Source organism: Pristiophorus japonicus, chromosome 12 (assembly GCF_044704955.1).
Source record: "Pristiophorus japonicus isolate sPriJap1 chromosome 12, sPriJap1.hap1, whole genome shotgun sequence".
In the NCBI taxonomy this organism is placed as follows: Eukaryota; Metazoa; Chordata; class Chondrichthyes; family Pristiophoridae; genus Pristiophorus; species Pristiophorus japonicus.
This window is the reverse complement of record NC_091988.1, coordinates 108,333,139-108,352,850: the sequence shown is the minus strand read 5'-3', so window position 1 is coordinate 108,352,850 and position 19,712 is coordinate 108,333,139. Positions and strand designations below refer to the sequence as shown.

Here is a 19,712-nt window from a genome sequence, read left to right as displayed (position 1 = left end):
GGCGGAGCGGCAGTGTCCCAGGCCTACAAAAGGCCAGCGTGAGTCGGAGAGGCCCAGCGGGAGATCGAGAGGCGGAGCGGCAGTGTCCCAGGCCTACAAAAGGCCAGCGTGAGTCGGAGAGGCCCAGCGGGAGGCCGAGAGGCGGAGCGGCAGTGTCCCAGGCCTACAAAAGGCCAGCGTGAGTCGGAGAGGCCCAGCGGGAGGTCGAGAGGCAGAGCGGCAGCGTCCCAGGCCTACAAAAGGCCAGCGGGAGGCTGAGAGGCCCAGCGGGAGGCTGAGAGGCGGAGCTTGTGCAGCTGCAGCGGGGAAAGAAAGCAAAACAGTAGAAAGAAATCAAAAGGTGACGTCACAGCCAAAGGCGTAAGTGATTGGCTGGTGATTGGTAAGTAGCTTTTCTTTTTATATCAGTAAGTAACCTGTTAACATTGTTGTCGCCAAATTAAGTGTATCTAAGGGTTAAGTCATGGCAGGAGAGCTCGGACAAGTGATATTCTCCTCCTGTACTATGTGGGAACTCTGGGACACCGGAGACAACTGTGGGAAATGTATCCGCCTGACGGTCCGCGTTGCGGAGTTGGAGCTGAGGGTGGATTCACTCTGGAGCATCCACGATGCTGAGAATGACGTGAGTAGCACGTATAGCGAGTTGGTCTTACCGCAGGTGAAGGGTCCACAGCCAGATAGGGAATGGGTGGCCAACAGGAAGAGCAGTGCAAGGAAGGTAGTGCAGGGGTCTCCTGCGGTCATCCCCCTGCAAAACAGATACACTGCTTTGAGTACTATTGAGGGGGATGACTCATCAGGGGAGGGCAGCAGCAGCCGCCAAGTTCATGGCACCGTGGCTGGCTTTGCTGCACAGGAGGGCAGGAAAAAGAGTGGGAGAGCGATAGTGATAGGGGATTCAATTGTAAGGGGAATAGATAGGCGTTTCTGCGGCCGCAACCGAGACTCCAGGATGGTATGTTGCCTCCATGGTGCAAGGGTCAAGGATGTCTCGGAGAGGGTGCAGGACATTCTGAAAAGGGAGGGTAAACAGCCAGTTGTCGTGGTGCACATTGGTACCAACGATATAGGTAAAAAAACGGGATGAGGTCCTACGATACGAATTTAAGGAGCTAGGAGCTAAATTTAAAAAGTAGGACCTCAAAAGTAGTAATCTCGGGATTGCTACCAGTGCCACTTGCTAGTCAGATAGCTCAGATGAATACGTGGCTTGAGCAGTGGTGCAGCAGGGAGGGATTCAAATTCCTGGGACATTGGAACCGGTTCTGGGGGAGGTGGGACCAGTACAAACTGGACGGTCTGCACCTGGGCAGGACCGGAACCAATGTCCTAGGAGGAGTGTTTGCTCGTGCTGTTGGGGAGGAGTTAAACTAATATGGCAGGGGGATGGGAACCAATGCAGGGAGACAGAGGGAAACAAAATGGAGACAGAAGCAAAAGACAGAAAGGAGATGAGGAAAAGTGGAGGGCAGAGAAACCCAAGGCAAAAAACAAAAAGGGCCACTTTGCAGCAAAATTCTAAAGGGTCAAAGTATGTTAGAAAGACAAGCCTGACGGCTCTGTGCCTCAATGCAAGGAGTATTCGGAATAAGGCGGACGAATTAACTGTGCAGATAGCAGTTAACGGATACGATGTGGTTGGCATCATGGAGACGTGGCTCCAGGATGATCAGGGCTGGGAACTCAACATCCAGGGGTATTCAACATTCAGGAAGGATAGACAGAAAGGAAAAGGAGGCGGGGTGGCGTTGCTGGTTAAAGAGGAAATTAATGCAATTGTAAGGAGGGACATTAGCCTGGATGATGTGGAATCGGTATGGGTGGAGCTACGGGATACCAACGGGCAGAAAGCGCTCGTGGGAGTTGTGTACAGACCTCCAAACAGTAGTAGTGATGTTGGGGAGGGCATCAAACAGGAAATTAGGGGTGCATGCAATAAAGGTACAGCAGTTATCATGGGTGACTTTAATATAGATTGGGCTAACCGAACTGGAAACAATACGGTGGAGGAGGATTTCCTGGAGTGCTTAAGGGATGGTTTTCTAGACCAATATGTCGAGGAACCAACTAGGGGGGAGGCCATCTTAGACTGAGTGTTGTGTAATGAGAGAGGATTAATTAGAAATCTCGTTGTGCGAGGCTCCTTCGGGAGGAGTGACCATAATATGGTGGAATTCTGCATTAGGATGGAGAATGAAACAGTTAATTCAGAGACCATGGTCCAGAACTTAAAGAAGGGTAACTTTGAAGGTATGAGGCGTGAATTGGCTAGGATAGAGTGGCGAATGATACTTAAGGGGTTGACAGTGGATGGGCAATGGCAGACATTTAGAGACCGCATGGATGAACTACGACAATTGTACATCCCTGTCTGGCGTTAAAAATAAAAAAGGGAAAGTGGCTCAACCGTGGCTATCAAGGGAAATCAGGGATAGTATTAAAGCCAAGGAAGTGGCATACAAATTGGCCAGAAATAGCAGCGAACCCGGGGACTGGGAGAAATTTAGAACTCAGCAGAGGAGGACAAAGCGTTTGATTACGGCAAGGAAAATGGAGTACGAGAAGAAGCTTGCAGGGAACATTAAGACGGACTGCAAAAGCTTCTAGAGATATGTAAAGAGAAAAAGGTTAGTAAAGACAAACGTAGGTCCCCTGCAGTCAGAATCAGGGGAAGTCATAACGGGGAACAAAGAAATGGCGGAGCAATTGAAGAAATACTTTGGTTCGGTATTCACTAAGGAGGACACAAACAACCTTCCGGATATAAAAGGGGTCGGAGGGTCTAGTAAGAAGGAGGAACTGAGGGAAATCCTTATTAGTCGGGAAATTGTGTTGGGGAAATTGATGGGATTGGAGGCCGATAAATCCCCAGGATCTGATGGTCTGCATCCCAGAGTACTTGAGGTGGCCTTGGAAATAGCGGATGCATTGACAGTGATTTTCCAACATTCCATAGACTCTGGATCAGGTCCTATGGCTACCCTCCACTCCAATGTAACCCCACTTTTTTTTTTTAAAAAAAGGAGGGAGAAAGAAAACAGGGAATTATAGACCGGTCAGCCTGACAATCGGTAGTGGGTAAAATGATGGAATCAATTATTAAGGATGTCATAGCAGCGCATTTGGAAAGAGGTGATATGATAGGTCCAAGTCAGCATGGATTTGTGAAAGGGAAATCATGCTTGACAAATCTTTTGGAATTTTTTGAGGATGTTTCCAGTCGAGTGGACAAGGGGGAATTTGGACTTTCAGAAGGCTTTCGACAAGGTCCCACACAAGAGATTAATGTGCAAAGTTAAAGCACATGGGATTGGGGGTAGTGTGCCGACGTGGATTGAGAACTGGTTGGCAGACAGGAAGCAAAGAGTAGGAGTAAATGGGTACTTTTCAGAATGGCAGGCAGTGACTAGTGGTGTATCGCAAGGTTCTGTGCTGGGGCCCCAGCTGTTTACATTGTACATTAATGATTTAGACGAGGGGATTAAATGTAGTATCTCCAAATTTGCGGATGACACTAAGTTGGGTGGCAGTGTGAGCTGCGAGGAGGATGCTATGAGGCTGCAGAGTGACTTGGATAGGTTAGGTGAGTGGGCAGATGAAGTATAATGTGGATAAATGTGAGGTTATCCACTTTGGTTGTAAAAACAGAGAGACAGACTATTATCTGAATGGTGACAGATTAGGAAAAGGGGAGGTGCAACGAGACCTGGGTGTCATGGTACATCAGTCACTGAAGGTTAGCATGCAGGTGCAGCAGGCATGTTGGCCTTCATAACAAGGGGATTTGAGTACAGGGGCAGGGAGGCGTTACTACAGTTGTACAGGGCCTTGGTGAAGCCACACCTGGAGTATTGTGTACAGTTTTGGTCTCCTAACTTGAGGAAGGACATTCTTGCTATTGAGGGAGTGCAGCGAAGATTCACCAGACTGATTCCTGGGATGGCGGGACTGACATATCAAGAAAGACTGGATCAACTGGGCTTATATTCACTGGAATTCAGAAGAATGAGAGGGGATCCCATAGAAACGTTTAAAATTCTGACGGGTTTCGACAGGTTAGATGCAGGAAGAATGTTCCCAATGTTGGAAGTCCAGAACCAGGGGTCACAGTCTAAGGATAAGGGGTAAGCCATTTCGGACCGAGATGAGGAGAAACAACTTCACCCCGAGAGTGGTGAACCTGTGGAATTCTCTACCACAGAAAGTTGTTGAGGCCAATTCACTAAATATATTCAAAAAGGAGTTAGATATAGGGGAATCAAGGGGTATGGCGAGAAAGCAGGAATGGGGTAATGAAGTTGCATGTTCAGCCATGAACTCATTGAATGGCAGAGCAGGCTCGAAGGGCCGAATGGCCTACTCCTGCACCTATTTTCTATGTTTCTAAGAGCAGGGAGTTATCCCCGGTGTCCTGGCCAATATTTATCCCTCAAACAGCATCACTAAAAACAGATTACTTGGTCATTATCACATTGCTGTGTGTGGGAGCTTGCTGTGTGCAAATTGGCTGCCACGTTTCCCACATTCCAACAGTGACTGCACTGTACAAGTACTTCATTGGCTGTAAAGCGCTTTGAGATGTCCGGTGGTCATGAACAGTGCTATATCAATGCAAGTCTTTCACCGGAGTGTTTAGCATCACCTGGCTGGAGCTCAGAGAGGACAATCTGGAGGAGGATTGTACGGGGGCGGGGGAACAGAACTTCTGCCGGACACAGTCCTTCAGGGCCACACTGAGAGGGGCAAACGACACTTTGGTCTTTCTCGTCTCTCTTCACCAACAGCAAAGTCACTGTGCAGGTTAATCTCGAGGTGTGTATGAAATGTGTCCCAGCCGCGCTCTTCCAAGGTTCAGAGCTCCTGGGCACCGAACAGAAGGCTCCTTTACAGCTGTGTTTAGAGTCAGGAAGAACAACAGTGAATGCTGGAAAGGAGCTGTCAAATCTGTGATTGCTGTAAAATGGCATGTTGAAGTTTCCAGTCTAAAAATGACCTGCAGTTATTCGACACAGATTTAGCATGTTTGTGGGACAGTCGTGAGCCAACCATTTTAAGACAGGGTAAAATAAATTGCTTAAAGTCTGCATTAAAATAGCAGACAGAATTCACAGGAGCCCATTAACTGCTGCTACAATTATACAAGACATTCGAACTCCAGATGAAGAAGGACCTGCAGCGTGTTCCTAGGAATTCCCTGTTTTATTGATGCGCGTGTGTTAACCACCAGGATTACTAAAAATACAGAGTGCGATCCCGACAGTTACTCTGGGATCACTCCCGCTGCAGAACTCCACCACTGACCCCGTTGAAGGTTATAGGGTCAGGGGGCGGGGCCACGGGATCTATATCCTGACAAATATATGGCGAGGAACCCGAGGAATCCTGACTGAGGAACCATCTGGGGTTTTACCGGCCAGTGTAGTTCTCGGGTGAGTGATTCCTGACTCCCAGAATTGTCCTCGTCCAGTTCAGATCAAGGTTGTGGTATCACGTTCCACATCCTTACCTCGCTGGGGAAAGAAGTTTCTCCTGAATTCCCTGTTGGATTTACTAGTGACCTGTAGTTATGGACACTCCTGCAAGTGGAAACGTTTTCTCCATGTCCACCCTATATAACCTTTTCAGAATCTTAGACCTCGATCAGCTCATCCATCAGCCTTCTCTTTATTTTAGAGAAAAGAGCTCAGCCTGTTCAGTCTATTCTGATAAGTGTAATCTCTCAGTTCTGGGATCATCCTTGTGAATCCTGTTCCAGTGCCTCTATATCCTGTTTATAATACGGTGACCAGAACTGTACACAGTGCGCCAAGTGTGGTCTGACCAAGGTTCAATACAAATTTAACATAACTTCTCTGCTTTTCAGTTCGATCCCTCTAGAAATGCAGCCCAGTCATTGGTTAGCTTCTTTTCATCATCATAGACAGTCCCTCGAAGTGAGGATGACTTGCTTCCACGCCAAAAAAGGCTGAGTTCACAGGTGTTCAATGAAGGATCTAATATTCCGGATCCCGAGCTAAATCTTGAAGGGTGGAAGATGCCGGTGCGTGGATTTTTTTAACATGGCCGTTGCACACCAGCCACCACACGGGCTTGACCGAGTAGGTCTTGGTCCAGTGGCAAGGATTAACCAAGACAAATGGAGACCAGCTCTGCTTTTAAGACCTTATTAACCTGCATTACTACTTTGAATAATTTGTGTATCTGCACCCCAAGACCCCTTTGCTCTTCTGCCCCATTGAGACCCTTATTTTCCAAGTCGTTGTAGCCGCCTTATTCTTCCTACCAAAATGCACCATCTACTTTAACTTTCATTTGCTAATTACCCTCCCATTCTGCAAGCTTGTCATCTTGCATTTTGTCAGTCTTTCTCAGTATTAACTCTACCTCCCAATTTGGTGTCATCCACAAATTTTCAAATTGTACTTCCGATTTCAGAGTCCAAACCGTTTATATAAATGGTGAACAACAGTGGTCCCAGCACCGATCCCTGTGGAACACCACCTCCCATCATTTGCCAGTCCGAGTAGTTACTCTTAACCCCTACTCTCTGCTTCCTGTTTTGTAACCAGCTTGCTATCCATAAGTGTGTAAGATCTACAAGATGACCAGGGTCAGGCCGTGTGGAGTGAAGGGCGAGGCAGCAGAGTAGATAGAACGGTGGCTACAAAACGGAAATCAGTGGTTGGAGTTGAGGGAAGTTTGTCGCGATCTTTCCATCCATTCTATTACCTGACCTTTGACTCCACATGACCTGACCCTGATCATCTTGTGGACCGTACTTACTGCAGACACCGTCTTCTTCTTACGCGGTCCCTTGAAGCGAGGATGACTTGCTTCCAGGCCAAAAAGGGATGAGTTGACAGCTGTTCAATGAAGGACCTAATATTCCAGATGCCGAACTAAATCTTGAAGGGTGGAAGATGCCTGTGCGTGGATTTTTTTTACGTGGCCGTTGCACACCAGCCACCACACGGGCTTGACAGAGCGAGGTCTTGGTCCAGTGGCAAGGATTATCCAAGACGATTGGAGACCAGCTCTGCTGCATGGACCCAGTGCACCAGTGGTGGAGGGGGTGGATATTGAGCCCTGTGGCAGGGGCGATGATGAAGTGGATTTCTCTGTCCCTGAGTTTTGAGGCATCGCTAATGGTGTTTTTCACCACTTTCCACCTTTAGAAAAACCTTGCTGTCAGTTAATTAAAGCCATTAACAGCCTCTTGGGTGGGACACACTAATAAATTTAGGAAGGTAAAGAGGAACTATGAAATAAAAAAATAAAATTATCAGGGAACATCATCATAGGCAGTCCCTCGGAATATTTCCACTCTTAAAGTGAGTCCTTAGGTGGCTGAACAGTCCCAATACGGGAACCAGTCTCTGTCACAGGTGGGACAGACAGTGGTTGAGAGAAGGGGAGGGTGGGACTGGTTTGCCGCACGTTCCTTCCGCTGTCTGCGCTTGATTTCTGCATGCTCTCGGTGACGAGACTCGAGGTGCTCAGCGCCCTCCCGGATGCACTTCCTCCACTTAGGGCGGTCTTTGGCCAGGGACTCCCAGGTGTCAGTGGGGATGTTGCACTTTATCAGGGAGGCTTTGAGGGTGTCCTTGTAACATTTCCTCTGCCCGCCTTTGGCTCGTTTGCCGTTAAGAAGTTCCGAGTAAAACGCTTGCTTTGGGAGTCTCGTGTCTGGCATGCGAACTATGTGGCCTGCCCAGCGGAGCTGATCAAGTGTGGTCAGTGCTTCAATGCTGGGGATGTTGGCCTGGTCGAGGACACTAATGTTGGTGCGTCTGTCCTCCCAGGGGATTTGCAGGATCTTGCGGAGACATCATTGGTGGTATTTCTCCAGCGACTTGAGGTGTCTGCTGTACATGGTCCATGTCTCTGAGCCATACATAAAGCAAAACAGTAAAATATTTTGCTGCCACGTCAATCACAAAGGAAGGTTGGGATGGGTATAGGGCCATTTAGGGTTAATCGGGAAAATACCACAGGTAACAATAGAGAGTTGGCAGAAATATTAAATGATTATTTTGCTTCAGTATTTACCAAAGAGAACAGGTGGACACGACATTGAGTGATGAGATTAGTAATGAGATAAGTGCATTTAAAATAAAACGAGGAGCTATATTAAATAAACTATTGAAACTCAGAGAATCAAACCCCTCGTCCGGATGGATTACGTCTGCGCATTTTTTTTTTATTCTAGGGAAGAGATAGCAGAGGCATTACTAAAGAAAAAAAGACTCTCAGTTATATACCGGATGTCTCAAGGTGCTTTTCAGCCAATGGAATACTTTTGGAGTGTAGTCGCTGTTGTAATGTGGGAAATGCGTCAGCCAACAAACTCCCACAAACAGCAATGTAATAATGACCAGATAATCTGTTTTTGTTATGTTGATTGAGGGATAAATATTGTCCAGGACACTGGATTACTCCCCTGCTTCTCTTCGAAATAGTGCCATGGGATCTTTTACATCCACCTGATGGGGAAATAATGTCTTATGCGAAAGACGCACCTCCGACTGTGCAGCACTCCCTCAGCACTGCACTGGGAGTGTCAGCCTAGATTTATGTGCTCAAGTCCCTGGAGTGGGACTTGAACCCACAACCTTCTGACTCAGAGGCGAGAGTGCTGCCCACTGAGGCACAGCTGACACTTCACATATTTTATAATTCGTTAGAAAAAGGTGTAGTGCCAGAGGACAAGCGGATAGCAAACGTAATACCTACATTCAAGAAGGTGGATGGACTATGATGAATTATTTACCAGTCAGTTCAACATCGATGGGAGGAAAAATAATGGAATCCCAACCAAAGGTGAAAATAGACATCAAGAAACCAAAAATATAATAATGAATAGTCAGCATGGATTCAAAAGGGAAACATACATAGAAACATAGAAAATAGGTGCAGGAGTAGGCCATTCGGCCCTTTGAGCCTGCACCGCCATTCAATGAGTTCATGGCTGAACATGCAACTTCAGTACCCCATTCCTGCTTTCTCACCATACCCCTTGATCCCCCTAGTAGTAAGGACTACATCTAACTCCTTTTTGAATATATTTAGTAAATTGGCCTCAACAATTTTCTGTGGTAGAGAATTCCACAGGTTCACCACTCTCTGGGTGAAGAAGTTTCTCCTCATCTCGGTCCGAAATGGCTTACCCCTTATCCTTAGACTGTGACCCCTGGTTCTGGACTTCCCCAACATTGGGAATATTCTTCCTGCATCTCACCTGTCTAAACCCGTCAGAATTTTAAACGTTTCTGAGATCCCTTCTCATTCTTCTGAACTCCAGTGAATACATGCCCCGTTGATCCAATCTTTCTTGATTTGTCAGTCCCGCCATCACGGGAATCAGTCTGGTGAACCTTCGCTGCACTCCCTCAATCGCAAGAATGTCCTTCCTCAAGTTAGGAGACCAAAACTGTACACAATACTCCAGGTGTGGCCTCACCAAGGCCCTGTACAACTGTAGCAACACCTCCCTGCCCCTGTACTCAAATCCCCTCGCTATGAAGGCCAACATGCCATTTGCGTTCTTAACCGCCTGCTGTACCTGCATGCCAACCTTCAATGACTGATGTACTATGACACCCAGGTCTCGTTGCACCTCCCCTTTTCCTAATCTGTCACCATTCAGATAATAGTCTGTCTCTCTGTTTTTACCACCAAAGTGGATAACCTCACATTTATCCACATTGTACTTCATCTGCCATGCATTTGCCCACTCACCTAACCTTTCCAAGTCATTCTGCAGCCTCATAGCATCCTCCTCGCAGCTCACACTGCCACCCAACTTAGTGTCATCTGCAAATTTGGAGATACTACATTTAATCCCCTCGTCTAAATCATTAATGTATAATGTAAACAGCTGGGGGCCCCAGCACAGAACCTTGCGGTACCCCACTAGTCACTCCCTGCCATTCTGAAAAGTACCCATTTACTCCTTGCTTCCTGTCTGCCAATTGTTTCTAAATCACTTGAAACCCCTAATGGCCATATGTCTGAACCTAATTTCTGATTCAAACCTCCTGACAATTGTCTGAGTTGCTCGTTTTTATCTGGGTGTTTATTACCCATGATATAACTTATCTTAACCTAGGTATTCAGTGTTTTGACGGACTCATTAAGTGAGACAATTTCAAATCGGTTATTCAACGTTTTGACGGACTCATTAAGTGAGACAATTTCAAATCAGTTATTCAACGTTTTGACGGACTCATTAAGTGAGACAATTTCAAATCAGTTATTCAACGTTTTGACGGACTCATTAAGTGAGACAATTTCAAATCAGTTATCTTTTAACCCACCACCGTGGTGGGCACCCACAACTTCCTTTTCTCTTTATTCCTTTTCTCTTTATTCCTTACTGTTTTAACGTTTGACGGACTACTTGTGGTAGACAATTTCCAGATCAACCTACACCTTCGTCATTTTAACGGACCACCATCGTGGACAATTCCAAATCTATTCCTTCGTAACTTTAACGGACCACTATCGTGGACAATTCCAAATCTATCTTTTCCTGGGGTAATCTGACAATTGACCACGGGCGATCCCGTCAACAATTAATTGAACAGTGGTGAAAGATCCGCGTCCAGAACTTACGTCAGGAGGAAAACAAAGTGGCAATTTAACTAAATATACTCACTTTGGGGCCCATTTCCTCTGCCGCGTCCTGTCTGTAGGCTATCAATGATTCAGCCACTTCCAATCGAGAGTTTTTGGGATCCCACTTCTGACACCAAATGTTAAGTCCTAGTTCGGGTGGTCAGCTGCATTCGACAATAATCGAGTCAGATACCTTCAATCTTTACGTCTTTATTGAAGCAGCTTCGGACCTGTTACCAAACTGCCAGCACAGAGTCTACAGATTCCGGGGCAGGCAGACAAAAGGTCTGCCTATCCTCAGACGCATCCCTTTTATTCTTACAAACCGAAGGAGGTATGGCCCGCTTCATCAATCACAGTGTGTTACTAGGGCTTCATGAATTGACAGCCTGTTTATCTTTAGAACACTTTATGCTTTTACGAACGGAATAGCCCAGCTTAATCACACGAAGCAAATGTGCACTTTATCAAGTCATGGCCATCAACCCTTGTTTATCAGTGATGGTCACACAAGCTACTTTGTCCATTACTTTCTCACGGGAAACTAATTCTGTCTTTTCTTATTTTCTTATTGATTCGTAGAACCATTTTATTAACCCTTTCATGATTCTTCCACTTACATTCACAGTAATGCAGTAGGAGTAATTTATCTAGATTTTCAAAGGGCTTTCGATAAGGTATCCCATAATAGACTGATGAACAAGGTCAGAGAATGCGGTGTCAGGGGACAAGTAGCAGAGTGGATAGCTAGGTGGCTTCAAGACACAAAGCAGAGAGTAGGGGTAAAGGGTAGCTATTCACAGTGGCAGAAGGTGGTTTGTGGTGTTCCACAAGGATCAGTGCTGGGACCACTGTTGATCACAATTTATATTAACGATTTAGACCATGAATCAAAAACACAATTTTTAAATGACACCAAATTGGGGGATAATCAATACTGAGGAGGACTGCAACAAATTACAGGGGGATATTAATAAACTTGCAGAATGGGCATATAATTTGCAAATTAAATTCAACACAGGTAAATGTGAGGTATTACACTTTAGTAGGAAGAATAGGGAGGTCACTTATTACTTGGAGGATGCGAGTCTGGGTGGGGTAGAGGAACAAAGGGATCTCGGGGTACAAATACACCAATAACTAAAAGTTGCAGGTTAGCAAGGCCATAAAAAAAGCAAACCTATGTTTATTTCAAGAGGTATAGCATTGAAAAGTAGGGAAGTTATGCTAAACCTGTACCGTACTGTGGTTTAACCACACTTGGAGCACTGGGTGCCGTTCTGGTCGCCATATTATAAAAAGGATATAGAGGCACTGGTGAGGGTGCAGAGAAGATTTAAAAAAATGATACCAGAAATGTGAGGGTATACATATCAGGAAAGGATGAACAGGCTAGGTCTCTTTTCTCTTGAAAAATGAAGGCTTTTAAAATTAAAAGAGATCTTTAATATTATGAAAGGTTTTGAAAGATTGGATACGGAGAGAATGTTTCCACTTGATAAGATAGTCACCAAAAATCCAATAGAGAATTCAGAAGAAACTTCTTTACCCAAAGAGTGGTGAGAATGTGGAACTTGCTGCCACAGGGAGTGGTTAGAATCAGAGTGCCTATGCCGGTTGAAGCAGAAGAGAGGCAGACACCCAGAGTGTCCCCCACCATTCTGGACCTACAAATTGTTGTTTGAGCCAGGCACGAGAACAGGTCCAGGAGCAGATCCTCATCTTGGAGGATGGCTCCGGTTGAGGTGGAGTGTAGAATGTTTCAGTGTAAGGGTGTCGCAGTTGTGTGAGGTGGACTGGTTGGGCTGGCGCTCTTTACCTTTCCGCCATGGTTCACCTTCAGGGCTGCAGACCGAGGGCTGTACAGCTCTTTGTCGGCTGGCGTGGACACGATAGGTCAAAATGGCCTCCTTCGCACTGTAAATTTCTATCTTTCTTACCCGCTCCGCTTGGCTCCGGGTGGTGAAAGATTAGGAACGAGGGGCTGAAGTGTAATCAGGAGTTGAGGAGCAGCCCCTTCAGGTAACTATCCAGGGGCTGTAACCTCTCACACTGAATATCGACATGGCCCATGGACCCCTCGAGGCTGCAAACATCACCTGCGGCCTGGGAGTGGGTGGAGGGGACCAATAACCTTTTGCCCAGAGTGCTCCATCTCCCGGGCGCCGGGACCCGGTTGGGAACAGACACCCTGAAGCCCCGCCCACTCTTTGTTCCAGCAACAATGAGGCAGCGCATGCGCCGTGACCCCGCCCTGTCCAAGATGGCGGCCTGGCCTGTCCCCGCAGGGCCTGAAGCCTACACCGGGTGTTTATACACATTCCCGGCCCACCCGCCGGTCCAGTTCCTCCCCACCGCCCACAATCTCCTACCGCCTGTCCAACCGAAGTCTGTCTCCGCCGCCCGCGCATGCTCAGACAGTGAGGGGGAGTTGGGCTCGGTCCCGCACCCTGGTGCCGCAAGCCCCGCCCTTCACACACTCCCATTGGTTGGATGACCAACCGGCCACTCGGTACTCCAGCCCCGCCCCCGCTCTCCCTATTGGTCGGGAGCTGCCGTCAGTCACCCGGGCAGTGTGAGATGAGCAGACGTGGGCTTCACACACACCGAGTGCGGCCCAAACTCCGCATTATATGCTTCACACACACCCGCTGTGGGCTCAGGCCTTTGCCCGGGGAAGGGGCAGCTGCGGGGCTTTCTCCCGGTGACAGGCCTGGGGAGCGGCCGCAATCTTGCTGGGGCATAGAAAATAGGTGCAGGAGTAGGCCATTCAGCCCTTCTAGCCTGCACCGCCATTCAATGAGTTCATGGCTGAACATACAACTTCAGTACCCCCTTCCTGCTTTCTCGCCATACCCCTTGATTCCCCTAGTAGTAAGGACTACATCTAACTCCCTTTTGAATATATTTAGTGAATTGGCCTCAACAACTTTCTGTGGTAGAGAATTCCACAGGTTCACCACTCTCTGGGTGAAGAAATTCCTCCTCATCTCGTTCCTAAATGGCTTACCCCTTATCCTCAGACTGTGACCCCTGGTTCTGGACTTTCCCAACATTGGGAACATTCTTCCTGCATCTAACCTGTCTAAGCCCGTCAGAATTTTAAACGTTTCTATGAGGTCCCCTCTCATTCTTCTGAACTCCAGTGAATACAAGCCCAGTTGATCCAGTCTTTCATGATAGGGAATCATCCCGGGAATCAGTCTGGTGAATCTTTGCTGCATTCCCTGAATAGCAAGAATGTCCTTCCTCAAGTTAGGAGACCAAAACTGTACACAATACTCCAGGTGTGGCCTCACCAAGGCCCTGTACAACTGTAGCAACACCTCCCTGCCCCTGTACTCAAATCCCCTCGCTATGAAGGCCAACATGCCATTTACTTTCTTAACTGCCTGCTGTACCTGCATGCCAACCTTCAATGACTGATGTACCATGACACCCAGGTCTCGTTGCACCTTCCCTTTTCCTAATCTGTCACCATTCAGATACTAGTCTATCTCTCTGTTTTTACCACCAAAGTGGATAACCTCACATTTATCCACATTATACTTCATCTGCCATGCATTTGCCCACTCACCTAACCTATCCAAGTCACTCTGCAGCCTCATAGCATCCTCCTCGCAGCTCACACTGCCACCCAACTTAGTGTCATCTGCAAATTTGGAGATACTACATTTAATCCCCTTGTCTAAATCATTAATGTACAGTGTAAACAGCTGGGGCCCCAGCACAGAACCTTACGGTACCCCACTAGTCACTGCCTGCCATTCTGAAAAGTACCCATTTACTCCTACTCTTTGCTTCCTGCCTGACAACCAGTTCTCAATCCACGTCAGCACACTACCCCCAATCCCATGTGCTTTAACTTTGCACATTAATCTCTTGTGTGGGACCTTGTCGAAAGCCTTCTGAAAGTCCAAATATACCACGTCAACTGGTTCTCCTTTGTCCACTCTACTGGAAACATCCTCAAAAAATTCCAGAAGATTTGTCAAACATGATTTCCCTTTCACAAATCCATGCTGACTTGGACCTATCATGTCACCATTTTCCAAATGCGCTGCTATGACATCCTTAATAATTGATTCCATCATTTTACCCACTACTGAGGTCAGGCTGACCGGTCTATAATTCCCTGTTTTCTCTCCCCTCCTTTTTTAAAAAGTGGGGTTACATTGGCTACCCTCCACTCCATAGGAACTGATCCAGAGTCAATGGAATGTTGGAAAATGGCTGTCAATGCATCTGCTATTTCCACGGCCACCTCCTTAAGTACTCTGGGATGCAGTCCATCAGGCCCTGGGGATTTATCGGCCTTCAATCCCATCAATTTCCCCAACACAATTTCCCGACTAATAAAGATTTCCCTCAGTTCCTCCTCCCTACTAGACCCTCTGACCCCTTTTATATCCGGAAGGTTGTTTGTGTCCTCCTTAGTGAATACTGAACCAAAGTACTTGTTCAATTGGTCTGCCATTTCTTTGTTCCCCGTTATGACTTCCCCTGATTCTGACTGCAGGGGACCTACGTTTGTCTTTACTAACCTTTTTCTCTTTACATACCTATAGAAACTTTTGCAATCCGCCTTAATGTTCCCTGCAAGCTTCTTCTCGTACTCCATTTTCCCTGCCCTAATCAAACCCTTTGTCCTCCTCTGCTGAGTTCTAAATTTCTCCCAGTCCCCAGGTTCGCTGCTATTTCTGGCCAATTTGTATGCCACTTCCTTGGCTTTAATACTATCCCTGATTTCCCTAGATAGCCACGGTTGAGCCACCCTACCTTTTTTATTTTTACGCCAGACAGGAATGTACAATTGTAATTCATCCATGCGGTCTCTAAATGTCTGCCATTGCCCATCCACAGTTAACCCCTTAAGTATCATTCGCCAATCTATCCTAGCCAATTTACGCCTCATACCTTCAAAGTTATCCTTCTTTAAGTTCTGGACCATGGTCTCTGAATTAACTGTATCATTCTCCATCCTAATGCAGAATTCCACCATATTATGGTCACTCTTCCCCAAGGGGCCTTGCACAATGAGATTGCTAATTAGTCCTCTCTCATTACACAACACCCAGTCTAAGATGGCCTCCCCCCTAGTTGGTTCCTCGACATATTGGTCTAGAAAACCATCCCTTATGCACTCCAGGAAATCCTCCTCCACCGTATTGCTTCCAGTTTGGCTAGCCCAATCTATGTGCATATTAAAGTCACCCATTATAACTGCTGCACCTTTATTGCATGCACCCATAATTTCCTGTTTGATGCCCCCCCCCAACATCACTACTACTGTTTGGAGGTCTGTACACAACTCCCACTAACGTTTTTTGCCCTTTGGTGTTCTGCAGCTCTACCCATATAGATTCCACATCATCCAAGCTAATGTCTTTCCTAACTATTGCATTAATCTCTTCTTTAACCAGCAATGCTGCCCCACCTCCTTTTCCTTTTATTCTATCCTTCCTGAATGTTGAATACCCCTGGATGTTGAGTTCCCAGCCGTGACCATCCCGCAGGGCGCATGCGCGGCCTTTGCCTGGCCCAGGAACCAGGAGGAGAGAATGTTGTGAGTTTCTATCCTGGGCTCACAGTCAGGGCTTTTGTAAACTCTTCTTCCAGGCTGTGAGAGAAGGGGGGCAGCATTTACAGGCCGCAAACTCACAGCCTTCACATCCACATCACACACTCCATTCAGCAGGGACCCAATATCAGCGTCCTTTCAATGTGGAAGGAGAAATGTTTGTCTGTTCTGTCTGTGGGGAAAGATTTCAAACATCAGTGTGACTGGAGAAGGCCCGAGACACACACACCCGAGTGAGAGTGTTCCAGTGCACTGACTGTGGAAAGAGCTTTAACCAGTTACACAGCCTGAAAACATCACCATTCACAGCGGGGAGAAACCGTACACGTGTTGTGTGTGTGGACGCAGCTTCGACTGATCGTCCAACCTGGAGAGACACAAGGACACCCGCACCACGGAGAAACCGTGGGAATGTGGAGACTGTGGGAAGGGATTACATTTCCCATCCCAGCTGCAATCGCATCGACGCAGTCACACTGGGGAGAGACTGTTCACCTGGCAGCATAATGTGGGGGAGTGGTGAGTGATTGCCCTGGCAACAAACAGCAAGAGAGTGCCGAAGCCAGAGGACCAAGGTAGTAGCATTTACTGTAACCAATCGCTAAAGGAGTGGATCTTGAGTTGGCCAGTCGGGTGAGTCAGTGTGAACCTCTGTTTAACAACGTAACTTTTAAAAGTTAAATTGAAATTTTTAATCAACAAAACCGTTTAACATTTGTCAGTAATCTGTTTCCCTGCAGTTCCTGTTATGAGTTTGAGACTTCAGTGCCAAGTGGACTGTCAATGAGGAGAAACTGGTTCCAGTGTCAGAAGGGTCGGTAACCAGAGGACTCAGATTAAAGGTACTTTTCAAAAGAGCCAGAGGCGACATGAGGGAAAAAATATTTACGCCGTAAGTTGTTATGACCTGGAAGGCACTGCCTGAAGTGGTGGAAGCAGATTCAATATTAACTTTCGAAGGGAATTGGATAAATATTTAGAATCATTGAAAGATTACGACTCAGAAGGAGGCCATTAGGCCCATCGTGTCTGTGCCGGTCAAAAAAGAGTTACCCAAACTCATCCCACTTTCCAGCTCTTGGTCCGTGGCCCAGTAGGTTACGCCACTTTAAGTGCACATCTAAGTACTTTCTAACCATGATGAAGGGTTTGGCCTTGATCACCCTTTCAGGCACTGAGTTCCAGCCCTCCACCACCCTCTGGGTGAAATTTTGTTCCTCATCTCTCCTGCTCCTACCAACTACTTCAAATCTATGCCCCTTGGTTATTGACCCTTCTGCTCAGGGAAATAGGTCCTTCCTAGCCACTCTATCTAGGCCCCTCATAATTTTATACACTTCCATTAAATCTCCCCTTAGTCTCTTCTACATAACGTAAGAAATAGCAGGAGTAGGCCATACGGTTCCTCAAGCCTGCTCCGCCATTTAATACGATCATAGCTGATCCGATCATGGACTCGGGTCCACTTCCCTGCACCCCAGAACCTCTTATTCCCTTATCAGTTGAGAAATTATCTATCTCTGTCTTAAATTTATTCAAGGACCCAGCTTCCACAGCTCTCAGGCAGCGAATTCCACAGATTTACAACCCTCTGAGAGAAGAAATTCCTCCTCATCTCAGTTTTAAATAGGCAGCCCCTTATGCACAAGAGATTGTTGTGCAAAATCAAAGTGCATGGTACTGGGGGTGATGTACTGACGCAGATAGAGAACTGGTTGGCAGACAGGAAGCAGAGAGTCGGGATAAACGGGTCCTTTTCAGAATGGCAGGCAGTGACTAGTGGAGTGCCGCAGGGCTCAGTGCTGGGACCCCAGCTCTTTACAATATACAATATACATGAACGATTTAGATGAAGGAATTGAGTGTAATATCTTCAAGTTTGCAAACACTAAACTGGGTGGCGGTGTGAGCTGTGAGGGGGATGCTAAGAGGCTGCAGGGTGACTTGGACAGGTTAGGTGAGTGGGCAAATGCATGGCAGATACAGTATAATGTGGACAAATGTGAGGTTATCCACTTTGGGGGCAAAAACACGAAGGCAGAATATTATCTGAATGGCGACAGATTAGGAAAAGGGGAGGTGCAACAAGACCTGGGTGTCATGGTTCATCAGTCATTGAAAGTTGGCATGCAGGTACAGCAGGCGGTGAAGAAGGCAAATGGTGTGTTGGCCTTCATAGCTAGGGGATTTGAGTATAGGAGCACGGAGATCTTACTGCAGTTGTACGGGGCCTTAGTGAGGCATCACCTGGAATATTGTGTTCAGTTTTGGTCTCCTAATCTGAGGAAGGACGTTCTTGCTATTGAGAGAGTGCAGCGAAGGTTCACCAGACTGATTCCAGGGATGGTTGGGCTGTCATGTGAGAAGAGACTGGATCAACTGGGCCTTTATTCACTGGAGTTTAGAAGGATGAGAGGGGATCTCATAGAAACGTATAAGATTCTGACGGGACTGGACAGGTTCTATGCAGGAAGAATGTTCCTGATGTTGAAGTCCAGAACCAGGGGACATAGTCTTAGGATAAGGGGTAGGCCATTTAGGACTGAGATGAGGAGAAACATCTTCACTCAGAGAGTTGTTGACCTGTGGAATTCCCTGCCGCAGAGAGTTGTTAATGCCAGTTCATTGGATATATTCAAGAGGGAGTTAGATATGGCCCTTACGGCTAAGGGGATCGAGGGGTATGGAGAGAAAGCAGGAAAGGGGTACTGAGAGAATGATCAGCCATGATCTTATTGAATGGCGGCGCAGGCTCGAAGGGCCAAATGTCCTACTCCTGCACCTATTTTCTATGTTTCTATTCTAATATTATTCCCCCTAGTTCTAGTCTCCCCTATCAGTGGAAACATCCTCTCTGCAGCCACCTTGTCGAGCCCCCTCATAATCTTATACATTTCAATAAGGTCACCTCTCATTCTTCTGAATTCCAATGAGTAGAAGCCCAACCTACTCAACCTTTCCTCATAAATCAACCCCCTCATCTCTGGAATCAACCGAGTGAACCTTCTCTGAACTGCCTCCAAAGCAAGTATATCCTTTTGTAAATATGGAAACCAAAACTGCACGCAGTATTCCAGGTGTGGCCTCACCAATACCCTATATAACTGTAACAAGATTTCTCTGCTTTTATACTCCATCCCCTTTGCAATGAAGGCCAAGATTCCATTGGCTTTCCTGATCACTTGCTGTACCTGCATACTGACCTTTTGTGTTTCATGCACCAGGACCCCCCAGGTCCCGCTGTACTGCAGCACTTTGCAATCTTTCTCCATTTAAGTAATAACTTGCTCTTCGATTTTTTTTTCTGCCAAAGTACATACCTCTCACTTTCCAACATTATACTCCATCTGCCAAATTTTTGCCCACTCACTTAACCTGTCTATGTCCTTTTGCAGGTTTTTTGTGTCCTCTTTACACGGCAGCAAACTTGGCTACGTTACACTTGGTCCTTTCATCCAAGTCGTTAATATAGATTGTAAATAGTTGGGGTCCCAGCACTGATCCCTGCAGC

The 19,712-nt window shown here is 46.8% G+C and overlaps 1 pseudogene; it reads left to right on the top strand.

Annotated features, from left to right (window-relative positions):
* Window positions 1-19,712, top strand: part of LOC139276834 (zinc finger protein 585B-like) — an 81,799-nt pseudogene that overhangs the window by 40,082 nt on the left and 22,005 nt on the right.